Here is a 12837-nt window from a genome sequence, read left to right on the forward strand (position 1 = left end):
GGATAAAATAGGTGAGGTATCTGGACGTGCAGGGAAATCTCTGCTGGATGTGGGAGGATCCTTTGGAGCCGTGGATTGACGTGAGGGGAAGGTGTGGGCACAGGTTTTACGCCTCTTGAACTGGCAAGCAAAGGTGCTGGGAGTGTAGGGTGGGTTGGTGGGGAGCATGGATCTAATGAGGGAGTCGCAGAGGAAATGGTCTTTGTGGAATGCTGAAAAGGGTGGGAAGGGAAATATATCTCTGATGGTGCGGTCTGATCGAAGGTGGTGGAACTGGTGGAATTGGGTTGTATCTGGGTGGAAGGTGAGAACTGGGGGGGGGGGGGGGTTCTATCCTTGTTGCGGTTGGAGGTGTGGGGTTCAAGAGTAGAGGTGCAGGAAGTGGAGGAGATACACTGGAGAGCATTGTTGATCACAGGGGAGGGGAAATTGTGAATCCTTGAAAGAGGAGGCAATTTGGTATGTTCTGGAGTCTTCTGCCAGCTTGCATCAAGTTTCACTGGAACACTGCAGTAAGCTTGAGACAGAGATGTTGGCCAGGGAACAGTCTTGTGTGTTAAAATTGTAGGCAACTGGAAGCTCAGGGTCTGTTTTGCAGCAGGACTTCGATCATCAGCCACCATTTCCGCCACTGCCACTGAGATGCTGCCAGACACAGGTTCTTGTCCCCTCCATTAACAGCGATGCACCCTCCCAGCAAGATCATTCTCCACTCCTTTGTCTTTCCAAATGTTCCTGTCTCTCTTTGCACTCCATCTCAACCTATTATTTACTCTTTATCCCCTATCTCCTGCAGTCCAAAGATATGCAGGTTCAGTAAATTGGCCAAGCTACATTTCCCGTAGTGTTCTGGGATGCATAGTTTAGGTGCATTATTCAGGGGAAATGTAGAGTAATAGGGTCGGGGAATGGGTTTGGGTGGGATAATCGTCGGAGGGTGGGTGTGAGCGTGTTGGGCCGATGGCCCTGTTTCCACACGGGAGCTGGGAAAATTTAGAATTCCTACAATCGGATCTAAGGAAGGGTCACAGGTACCAGAATGACCCTTGGTGTGTGAAGGAGGTGGGAACAGGAAAGAGGGAGTGGCAGCGGAAACCAAATGAAATGTATCAGTTTAGACTGGGAGGGGTTTAATTACACTCTGTACAGGTCGCTAGTCCGGAATTAGAAACTCCTGCTCCAACGTTTGCAGCAAATGGGAAAATGTCTGTGGCCCTCAGGCAATGATAGGTCCTGGGTTATGGCCACCATCTTTATTGGGGGCAAGGTACAGCGAGGTGCATGGACATGTCCTCTTCCTGGATGGGGGCGGGGCGATTTGAAGAGGAGCATTTACACATCAGACACATACCAGGGAAATAATTGTCTTTGATATTCATCTTGCACTGACTGTGAGCTTTGTCTTGTGATTTTTTTTATCAGATATTAATTTAGAATAATTGAGACCGGGATCTCAAATGTATGTTTCTACAGTCAGCGGAGTCATCAGGATCAGAATATCATTGGCATTTAACTGTGGAACGAGAAAGGTTTGTCTGTTCTGTCTGTCGAAAAGTAGCTCATATTTTTAGGTAAAAACAATGTCCTGTGGCCCAACATTTCAACTCCCCTCCCACTCAGCAAGGACATGGAGGTCCTTGGCCTCCTTCACCGCCGCTCCCTCACCACCCGACGCCTGTAGGAAGAACGCCTCATCTTCCGCCTTTGAACACTTCAACCCGAAGGCATCAATGTAGACTTCACCAGTTTCCTCATTTCCCCTTCCCCCACCTCACCCCAGTTCCAAACTTCCAGCTCAGCACTGTCCCATGACTTGTCCTACCTGCCTATCTTCCTTTCCACCTATCCACTCCACCCTCCTCTCTGACCCATCACCTTCAGCATCACCCCACTCACCTATTGTAGTCTTTTCGACATTTTCCCCACCCTCACCCTCCTCCCATTTATCTCTCCACCCTGCAGGCACCCTGTCTCTGTTCCTGATGAAGGGCTTTTGCCCAAAACGTCGATTTTACTGCTCCTCGGATGCTGCCTGAACTACTGTGCTTTTCCAGAACTACCCTATTCCAGACTCTCATATTTTTGTCAAGCAAATAGCAGAAAGATGTACAAATTCATGGTTGGATCACCCTTGGGGTATGTGCTCTGTTCTGGGCCGTGCAGCCCGGGAAGGAGATATTGGTCTGAGAGGGAACATAGATTTATCCAAACTACACCTCGACTCTTTGCAGGAACTGTCATGTTTAGATCCAGTCAACCACTTCATGACTTTCACCTGTGAACTCCTTACTTTCAATTCCCTCTAAATTTCCCATAAAATTTCTTATGGACTCATATTCCAGTAACTTTTCAGGTGGAATTTTACAGATTCTGACAATTATCTGTTCATCCAGAAATGGCTGAAGGCCATGTTGACGCTGAGTGCTGCTTGGCTCAATGAGAATGTTTTGGAGTTGGGTGAAAACTTAGGGAGATGAGTCAGGGAGACGGTGACGCTGAAACTCAGTTTTAGTTCAGGCCATTCAGAATTTCGCATGATCCCAATGGGAACAGCCAATTTGTAAGCGACACTGCGGAGTATTTGTTAACAGTTTTTAAAGTAAAATATATCAGCTTAATTAAAGATTGGGGCTATTGATTACAATGGACATGTTTGAAGTGAAAGAAGGTTGAAAGCTCTTTTAAATTCTCTTAATGGGAGTAACTAGCTGAATCTAGAGAGACATTGAGACAGGAACCCTCAGACCCGTGCCGGGCTCCTCTTGTACAATGTGGGAAATAAGGGACGCTTCTAGTGTCCCTGACGGCAATGTGTGTAGGAAGTGTGTTCATCTGCACTACTGGGAAACTGCTTTTCAGACCTGGAGCTGTGAGTGGACTCACTGTGGACCATCTATGATACTGAGAATATTATGGACAGCACTGCAGGTGAGGGTTACACAGACACAAAGGGAATGGGTGATCATCCCATCAAGTTAAAGGCTCAGCAAGGGAGTGCAGAAGTCCCCAATGATCATACCCATCTCAAACAGATACTGTATACCGGTTGGAATTCTGTTGGGGGTGAATGGGTGGGGTGGTCTCTCGGGGAAATCAGCAACAGCCAGGGTCATAACACCACAGATAGCTCTGCTGCACCGAACAGGAGGAAAGACAGTTGCAGGGCTATAGTGACATGGGATCAATGGTCAGAGTAAGGGCAGGTACTTCAATGGCCACAGACATGAATCAAGGATGGCATGTTACCTCCCTGGTGCTAGGATCTGTAATAGCATGGAGTGGCTACAGTGTGTTCTGCAGCTGGAGGGTAAATAACCAATGGTTTTGGAACACACAGATACCAACGACATCGCGAAACAAAGAGATGAGGGCCTGAAATATGTATAAAGGAAAATCAGAGGTATATTAAAATGAAAAGTAATAATGTCAGACTTCCACCCAGTGCCACGTGCTAGTGAGAGCAGGAACAAGAGGATAGATCAGCTGGATGTGTGGCTGGAGAAATGGTGTACCAGAGAAGGGTTTAGATTTTCCAGGCACTGCGACCATTTCTGAGCTAGGTGAGACTTGTACCAGCCTGACTGGTTACCCCTGGGCAGGGCTGGGAGAAATCTCTTGGTGGGGTGATTGCCAGTTCCATTGGTGAGATTGTGACTAGTCTGGCAGAGGGTTGGGAACTAAAGAGTGGCTTAGATGGGCCAGATTCACGTCAAGGAATCGGAGATAGAGTATTCGTGATGCAGGCAACAGCTCAGAAAGACAAAGGAAAGGAGAATTAAATGAGGATTGAGTCCTCTTCATCCATCAGTCCTGCCATCCCAGGGGTGAGAGTCAACAAGATATGAAGCCTTGTAAATGTCTATGACTCTAAGTGCCTCAGCAAAATCGTGGAAATCTGCAATAAAAACAAAAAAAAAAATTGCTGGAGATCCTCAGCAGGTCTGGCAGCATCTGAAATGGTGACAGTTGCAGGAAACATTGCAGTTTTGAAGACGTTGTATAATGCCATCCCACAACGTCCACTACTCCAGGCAAAATGTCCTCAGCCCCTCCTAATGGTTCACATGTTTCAATACTGGCAGCACCCTTATAAATCTTTTCTGAACTTTTTCAGGTTTCCCAACATCTTTCCTACAGCAGGGAGACTAGAATGAAAAGCAGTCTGGGCATTCCAAAAGTGACTGAGCCGATAAACTGTACAACCGAACCATGATCTCCCAACTCCTATACTCAATGCACTGCCCAATAACAGCTAGCATAGAAAACAGCACCTTCACCGACCTGTCTACCTTCAGCCCCACTTTCAAGGAACTATCAAACCACTCTGCACAGTGTATTTGTTCGTCAACACTTCCCAGGAACTTGTTATTATGGTGCTGAGTACTATCTTCCTGAAATCAGGGAGACTAGAATTGAATGTAGTATTCTAAAACTGGCCTCACCAATGCCCTGTACAGCCACAACGTGACCTTCTAACTCTTATACTCAGTGACAGAATCCATACAGTGTGGAAGCAGCCCATTCAGCCCATGAGACCTTACCAAACATCGGAATAGCATCCCACCTGAACCATGTAACCCAGCATTACCCCCAGTTAATCCACCTAACCTGCACGTCTTTGGATTTTTTGAGGAAACCAGAGCGCCCAGAGGATGCCCGTGCAAACACACAGTGGGAGAATGTGCAAACACGACAGAATGGAATCGAGCCCAGGTCCCTTTATTGATGAGTGCACAGACCAATAAAGGTCAGCGTCCCAAATGCAGTCTTCAGCACCCACTCTCCCTGAAACTCGACTTTCCAGGAACTATGCAATTCTGAGCTCTTCAGAGGGATTGAAAGTGAGGAGGAGAAAACAGGAACAGGGTTGAGTTGTAGATCTATAAAATAACTCTCTGTTCCCCCCTCTCTGTTTCCCTCCCGATCTGTTCCACCCCCCGTTCTCTGATTCTCCCCTGCCTCTGCCTGTCCTCCCCTGCCCCCATCTCTGTTCTCACCTGTGCGACCACTCTCAATCCCCGCATCCTCTCTTTCCCCCCACCCTCAGCCCACCCTCTCTGCCGACTCTCCCCTCCCTCTCACCTAGTTCTGTATAACCCAACCACAGGGAAAGGACCTTGTCTATTTGCCCTACCCATGACCGGCTGATTTTATAAATCTCTATCAGGTCACCCCTCAGCCTCCGACGCTGCAGGGAAAACACCCTATCCAACGCTGGCAGCATCCTTGTAATTCTTTTCTGACCCCTTTCAAGTTTGAGAACATCCTTCCGATAAGAAGGAGACCAGAATTGCTGGAATATTTCAAAAATTGTCTAATCAATGTCCTGTACAGCCACAATATGACATCTCAACACCTATACTACATTCTCTGACCAATAAAGGAAAGCATACCAACTGCCGCCTTCACTATCCTATCCACCTGTGACTCTACTTTCGAGGAACTATGAACCTGCACTCCAAGGTCTCTTTGTTTCGCAGCACTCCCCAAGAACTTGCTATTAACTGTAAAAGTCCTGCTAAGGTTTGCTTTCCTAAAATGCAGTATCTCACATTTTTGTAAACTGAACGCCTCAGCCCATTCGCCCATCTGATCCAGATCCCGTTGTACTCTGAGGTAATCTTTTTCACTGTCCACTACACTTCCAATTTTGGTGTCATCTGCAAACATACTAAGAATGCATCTTATGTTCTCATCCAAACCATTGATATAAATGGCAAACAGTAGTGGATTCAGCACCGATCTTTGTGACATTCCTTTGGTCACAGGCCTCCAGCCTGAAAAGCATCACTCTACCACCACTCTCTGTCTTCGACCTTTGAACCAGTTCTATATTCAAATGGCTAGTTCTCCCAGTATTCCATGAGATCTATCCTTGCGACCCAATCTCCCATGAGGAACCTTGTCGAACGCCTTACTGAAGTCCATGAAGATCATGTTCACCGCTCTGCCCTCATCAATCCGCTTTGTTACTTCTTCAGTAAACTCAGTCCAGTTCATGAGACATGATTTCCCACGCACAAGGCTGTTATTGATATCCAGGACTTAACTCTGTACATTGGGGTCTGTGTCGCCCAGTTATAGGAGGTAATATTCTGGATAACGTTCACGTACACCAGCTTTGTGTTTGTGACTGTGTATTGAATCTTGTTAATAACACCAACACAGGTGAGTTCCTTTTGAAAGGCAGTCCCTATATCCCTACCCCCTCCCACCTGCTCTGTCTCCTCAATCCCCACCGTAGACAGTAAGTACGAGGAGCTCATGGAATTTCCATGTGTGAGGTTGAGCAAATCTTCCTTTCTTTCCACTAGCCCACTATGAAATGGTAGTAGTATGCTTTCCTCTGGACCAAGAGGATCGGGTTCAGAGTTTGGTAACAGCGGCTTTGAAGAGGATGATTGGAAAACCTGCCCAAGCCACCAGGCCATACTGTCTCCCAGCTGTCCCTGCCCGAGTCTCCAAACAGAACCTTCCTGTAGTTTCTCTCCTGTCAGACACTCCCATTGCTCAGTTTGTCCATGATCCCCTCCTGCTGCTGCTCTGATCCTGTCCCTCACTGACCTGTCCATCCCCCAGTGTCCTCCACATTCATTCATTGTTTACAATCCCATTATTTCCCATCCTCCAGCCCCAGCCCCTCAACATTATTGGGCAGCAGCTGATAACAATCCTCCAGGCTCCTGTGTGATCGAGAGCATGTTCCATAGGAAGGGAGATCAGTGCACGGGCGCAGTGCTGACTAGTTGTTGGCGTATGTGAAGGGCGGGTCAGTGCCAGGGAGGGAGGCTGTGGATGTGTGGGATTAATCTGTCATTAGCAGCTCCCTTCCTTCTTTCTTCTGAGGACACGACCCAGGGGAATAGCCCTTTGCCTGGTGTCCTGACGAGTGGTCAAAGTATCAATGGGGGAGCATTTTGCAGCAAGTTGTCAGAACTCTTATCAATAGTCAGGATTGTTATGGAAAATGACAAGGATGGGCCTCCAATTAGAGTTCTAATTTGGTTAATTTTAGTTCAACCAGATATGATTTGGCCAGTGTGTGCAGAATGGTTCTCATCAGAGAATGGGGGTTCTGGGAGATGGGGGGAGGATTCACCAACACCCTGGAGGCTCCAAGTCAAACTCATTGATTTGGTTCTTAGTTTGCAGACAGCAGCTCGGAAACTGAATTCAAGGCGAGGAGAGAGATTGTGAGAACTGGGTGTGGAGAAAAGGAGGGATGAGATTGGTTTGGATTTCAGTTAACAAGAGAGAAATTGTGAGACTGAGATTTAAAGCTTTGGGGGAACAAGGAAACTACAATTTAATACTATCATTGTCTTATAAAGTTCCATCCTGTATTAACAATGGTGACTTGTTTTCTCTGTTGTAGGGTACAGAAAGGGTGGATTTGCGGATGAGAAATTCAAATTGAATTTCATGTTCAGATCTGATAGTTACTTGATCCGTGCCGATCTGAATATCATTGGCCTTTTCATCTGGAAGGAAAGGTGTGTATTCTGTCCGTGGGCGAATATTTCAAATCTCGGTGTGACTGCAAAAGTACTGAGACACAGCCAAGTCCATGTTAACGTGCTTTGAGGCTTTGAATGGAGGCTGGTTGTCAGTGTTATCTCCGTGGCAACGGCAGTTTAAAAAGTCTAGTTCAATTCAGCACTTTATATTTAAACAACACACCCCTCCCCAACACCTCCGTGGCTCAGTCAAGTACTTGACAGGTGTTTCAGTTTCGGTGGAGTTGTCTGTCAGGATTCTCATGTGGAGGAGCCGGTGATGGAATGGGGTGGACAAAGTTAAAAATCACACGACACTAGGTTATAGTCCAACAGGTTTATTAGGAAGCACTAGCTTTCCAAGCACGATGTAATTTTTAACTTTATCAGGTTCATCTCTATGCTGACAGACTTCTTCAGATAAGTACTTCAACAATTAAATAGGCCATATGTTCCCCACGCAATAGGTTTCCTCGAGCAGTGTAAACTGCTATTCTTGCCCTGGGGATAGCTGCTCATTTGTATACCCAGTCAAAATCCCATCAAGCTTTTTGTTGATCTTTAAAGTTGTTCTAATCTCCTAGTTTCTCCTTGGTCTTTGCCAATTTGTATCCCTTCTGTTTCAATTTGGTAGACTCCCTTATTTCCTTAGACACAAATGGCAGATTACTCCTTTTCCTATAGTCCTTCCTTTTCACTAATATATAATTTTGCTGTGCACTTTGAAAAATTACTGCCTTATCCTGTTATCGTCTACTTTGATTAAGCACAGGATCTTGGGATTGGATTTAATCTTCTAGCTTGCCATCTGTGTTATAAATTCAATCAGACTTCTCACAAGTCTTTTATCAGATTACGACGGGAGGCGATGTTACCTGGGTGTTTTGGTTTTCATTGTCAGAGACCTTGGCTTTTGTAAAAAATATAGAATACATATTCACAACAGAGAATTTTGAATGCTGTGAATGTACTACGCAGTCTAAAACCATAAATCACTGTCTCCCCTCAGTTTAAAATTGCAAAATCATGATCTTCTACACACTTCCTCACTATCTAAGTTTGGAACGCTAATCCACCTGACAATCCTGCATTTTCCGAAAATCTCCTTTAGTGAAGGTGGTGAGTTTTGGATTCAGCTTTGCAGTTATTACCGTAAGAAGATAAGCACTGGGCACAGGAGAGGTAATGCAGCCCTTCGAACCAGCTCCACCATTTAATACGGTGATGATTGAGCTCACCTCGGCCTCAGCTGGATTTTCCCGCCTGCTCTCTCTCACCCTTCATCTCATTGCGAATTAAACATCTGTATCTCTTCATTAAATTTGCGCATTGCCCTGGCATCCACCACACTTTGAATAGGGAATTCCACAGATTCACAGCACATCGAGACAAGTACATTCTTCCTCATGAGAATAGAATAGAGTCCCTGTAGTGCAGAAACAAGGTATTCGTTCATCGATTCCACACCAACGCTAAAATGAGCATCCCATTCAGACCCATTCGTTCCTGTAACCCTGCTTTTGCAATGGCTAATGGTTTAACCTGCAAATGTATAGCAAATAAGTATGGCCAATTCACCTAACCTGCACTTCTTTGGACTGTGGGAGGAAACTGGAGCACCCAGAAGAAACCCACTCAGACATGGGGAGAGCGTGTAAACTCCACCCATTCGCCTATGGCTGGAATCAAACCCAGGTCCCTGAAGCTCTGAGGCAGCAGTGCTATCCACTGAGCCACCTCTGCTACAAATCTACTTTGCCTCATTAACCTCCCCACCCCCACAATTGGTTGAATCTATGTTGCTTATGTCAGAAATCAGGTTATGGAAGCAGATGTCTCAGTAAAACCCAATGACAGCCCATATGTCCTGCGTGTCTGAATGGGGATTCTATACACAACAACATCCAGCCCACACTTTCCAGAGATAGGGCTCCAGTGGCTTCATGGGGACTACAGCTCACACAATCCCTGAGGCAGGGACTACACGTGTGAGGGGAAACCCGGCACTGCACATGTACACATTGTGGGCCGATTTTGGAGCATGTGCTTTGGGGTTACGAGCGGAAAGTATTGCACACTGTGATTGGCTGGAGGAGGAATGCATCTGCTTGTAGTATTGATCTGTCGGTGCGTTAAAGTGTCATCACACCCATGTGGGACCAAGTTCCATCCCCAACTCATTGTAATGCTTGGAATCGACCAAGGGGAAACACAGAAGGATCTGACCCATTCTCCCAGACTGAAGGTTCCTCTTCTGTCAATGATCTGCCACCTCCCTTTCTATTTCCGTCTGTTGCATTCTACTGTTACATTATTGACTTGCAGCAACTGAAGGGAAAGGAAGTTAACCCAGAAAAGGGTGCAGAGTCTAACCAGGGAGGGAATTGGTGGCATGGATCTGTTTATCAGTAACTCCATGAGAATAGGGAGGGTGTACATTAGTGGTAGCAGAGTCAGAACGGTGGGAGAGAGTAAGTGGACTGGAGGATTACAACTTTGGGGGGAGAAAGGGTCAAAAAATATTCTAGAGAAACTAGAATAGTCTGTTCTGAATTTCTATTCTGTGCATATTCCTTTACACAGGGTGCTAGATGGTAAAGATTTGCAGGCTGAAATCTCAAAATCATGTGCAGATTGTGATTAAGTTAACCAGCATTTGAAGAACCAAAGATGGAGAATCACTCAGACAAAACCCTACAACACTCCCCCTCCCAGCATTGTCGGTTTATCTGTGCCAAATGGACTGCGAGTGGTTCAAGATGGCAGTTCATGACCATCTTCTCAAGGGTATCTAGAGATGGGGAATAAATGTTGGCTGAGCCAGTGATGCCCATATCCTGGAAATGGTTCTATATCAACTTACTGAAACCCAGTTGATGTTATGGCAGGATGATGATGGACGCTGAGTGTATCCTCCAGGAGCAGCACCATCACATTACCCCTGCCTACACCCACACAGTAACACAGCAACGTCACTGGAAAAAAAGGCAGAGAAACCCAAGGAGGACTGAGATATAGTTCTTCGAGGTAAAGTCATCAAAGGGGATTGGAATACAGCAGGAACAGGAGACTGAGCTGGATAGTCAGCTGTTTCCCATTGAATGGTGGAGCAGGAACGAAAGGCCGAATGGTCTCCTCCTGCTGCTATCTCCCAGGTATGTATATAGCTATGGAGCCCGGGTAGGAAGGAGTGGGCAGGGCAGGGATTCTCCAGGAGATTGCACCTCCACATCAGTTTTCAGTGAGGGATGGTTTGATGGATGTTATTTAACATTTATCTTTAACACAAAGTTTGTGAATTTGTTTTTTTTTAAAGCAAATGTACAAGTTTATTCCACAATAAATAAAACTAAAAGAATCGAAACTATCTGCTTTTAAAATTTCAAATTCACTTGGGAACAAAATCCTGTCTACTCCTGGACACCACCACTTTCCAGTTACTCAAACTCCAGGGAAATATTCCCTCCCTGTCTGAGCCTTTGGTTTGATTTAACTACTTTTCAGTTCTCATTCTGTGAGTTGTGAAGCATTCTTTTTTCCCCATTTCTCTTATCCAGAAGTGTTATCACACACAGCTGAGCAACCTTCCCAGCACCAACATCATTATTCCATTATTTTGCTTTTTGTTAACATATAATCAACAGCGGTAGCACACCAGTGTCATCAGTTGAATATTTACAAACAAAGCCCATTATGTGCAAAGCAAACCATCACAAGTGACAGAGTGGGAAGGGACTAAATCAAAGTAGATTTGGGGGTGAGGGGGCAGCGGTGGAGATGAAGCACTGTATCCCCTGCGGTGCCCACCTCTATCTCAAGGAACCGAGAGCATTGATATACACCACATGCTCCTTCTCCAAGGACACCCTGCTGCGTCGCCTTTATCCTCAATCGTAGAATAGAATCCCTACAGTGTGTAATTTGTGACTGAAACTTTATTTTCCTGATCCTTGTGAGTGATGCCATCAGCAGAAACAGGTCCTGACCTGTGAGGAATTTCGGTTGGAGTATTTGTATTTACAAATTCATTCTCACCCTCACGTACAGTGTGAAATTGCTGTAAAACAAAAGGAATGGAATGAGTGAGAACCCACAGAAACACAAAGGCAGCGTTTGTACCTGAGCTGAATGAACCTGGCATGAGGAAAACGTGACGACAATCAAAGCTAGTTAGAGTCACACAATCCCTTAGGCACACAAACAGGCTATTCGGTCCATCGAGTCGGCAATGACCTGCTGTCTCACTCTACCCTCATAACCCCACATTAACCATGGCTAACCCAACCCACCAAAATTGTACACGACAGACCATGTTAGCATGGCTAATAGAGCAAACCTGCATATCTGTGGGAGGGTCACAGATTACATCCAAATGCTCAGAATTGTGGATGAAGGCTCACAAATACTTTTGTCTAATGCAAATGCTGTATTTTTCAAAATAAAATCTGGGGGGCACTGCAACCAGAAAGATTTCCAATTATCTCTAGAGGAAGAGAATTCAAAACTCGAGCCACTAACCCAGGGGGTGCAGTGTAAGTTACAGAGATCTGGGAACCATCAGAAATGTGACAGGTTGTGAGTAAGGTGGGGGTGAGACAAGGTCAAAAAGACAGTCTGTCACACGGGGGAAGGAAGGAGAGATTAAATAGCAGAAATGGTAGTCCCTCAAGGCCCCGGGGAATAGAGTTAGGGCTGGGAAAGATACAAGGAAACAAGGTGTGCAGCTGTCAAAGATATAAATTGAGAAAATAGAGTATAATAACGTAGAGGGCAGAGTTCACAGTCTGGTATTTTTGCTCTCATTGGTGAGTACAGAACGCCGTAAAGCTGGGGTAGTTCTCTGATAGCCAACACATACAGGATAGGCCAAGTGGCCTCGACTTGTGCTATAACTCTCTGATAATTTTATTGTGACATTTGGAATTCAGGTCAGATGAGGTTTAACTTCTCAAATTGGACTGGGGTTTAATATTCTGGAGAAATGTCAAATAAATCGCATTGATCCCATTCTGCAGACTTTAGTCCATAGCCCTGCATGTTACAGCATCTCAGTTACATCCATATCCTTTTATTCTAATGTGATGCATGTTACTGCCTCTATCAGCCCATCAGTGAGTTCCTGCTCCCCACCATCTCTGAGGGAAATGAATTCTCCCTTCCTCTTTTTTTTCTGAGAATTAACTTCAATCTAAAACCTTCAGTTCCTGACAGCTCTGTTAATGAATGGCTGTTTCCTTTCCACTTTTCCTGGATTCCTCAGCATTTTATTACTTCAATTAAATCTCAGCACATCTTCCTTGTATACACACCCCACCCCCAGCCTACCCAATCTTTCGTCAGA

The 12837-nt window shown here is 45.6% G+C and overlaps 1 long non-coding RNA gene across 2 annotated transcripts in view; it reads left to right on the plus strand.

Annotated features, from left to right (window-relative positions):
• Window positions 1–10854, plus strand: part of LOC140471925 (uncharacterized) — a 39317-nt gene extending 28463 nt beyond the window's left edge. The window contains exons 5-7 of one of the 2 annotated variants that reach the window (XR_011957286.1): window positions 1423–1529; window positions 7376–7493; window positions 10080–10854. This is a non-coding gene — a long non-coding RNA (uncharacterized lncRNA). Of the gene's footprint in view, window positions 1–1422; window positions 1530–7375 lie in introns of both variants that reach the window. The other variant, XR_011957285.1, reaches the window with a different exon arrangement.
• The last annotated feature ends 1983 nt before the right edge of the window (window positions 10855–12837 follow it).

The sequence above is a fragment of the Chiloscyllium punctatum genome, unplaced genomic scaffold (assembly GCF_047496795.1).
Source record: "Chiloscyllium punctatum isolate Juve2018m unplaced genomic scaffold, sChiPun1.3 scaffold_204, whole genome shotgun sequence".
Classification (NCBI taxonomy): Eukaryota; Metazoa; Chordata; class Chondrichthyes; order Orectolobiformes; family Hemiscylliidae; genus Chiloscyllium; species Chiloscyllium punctatum.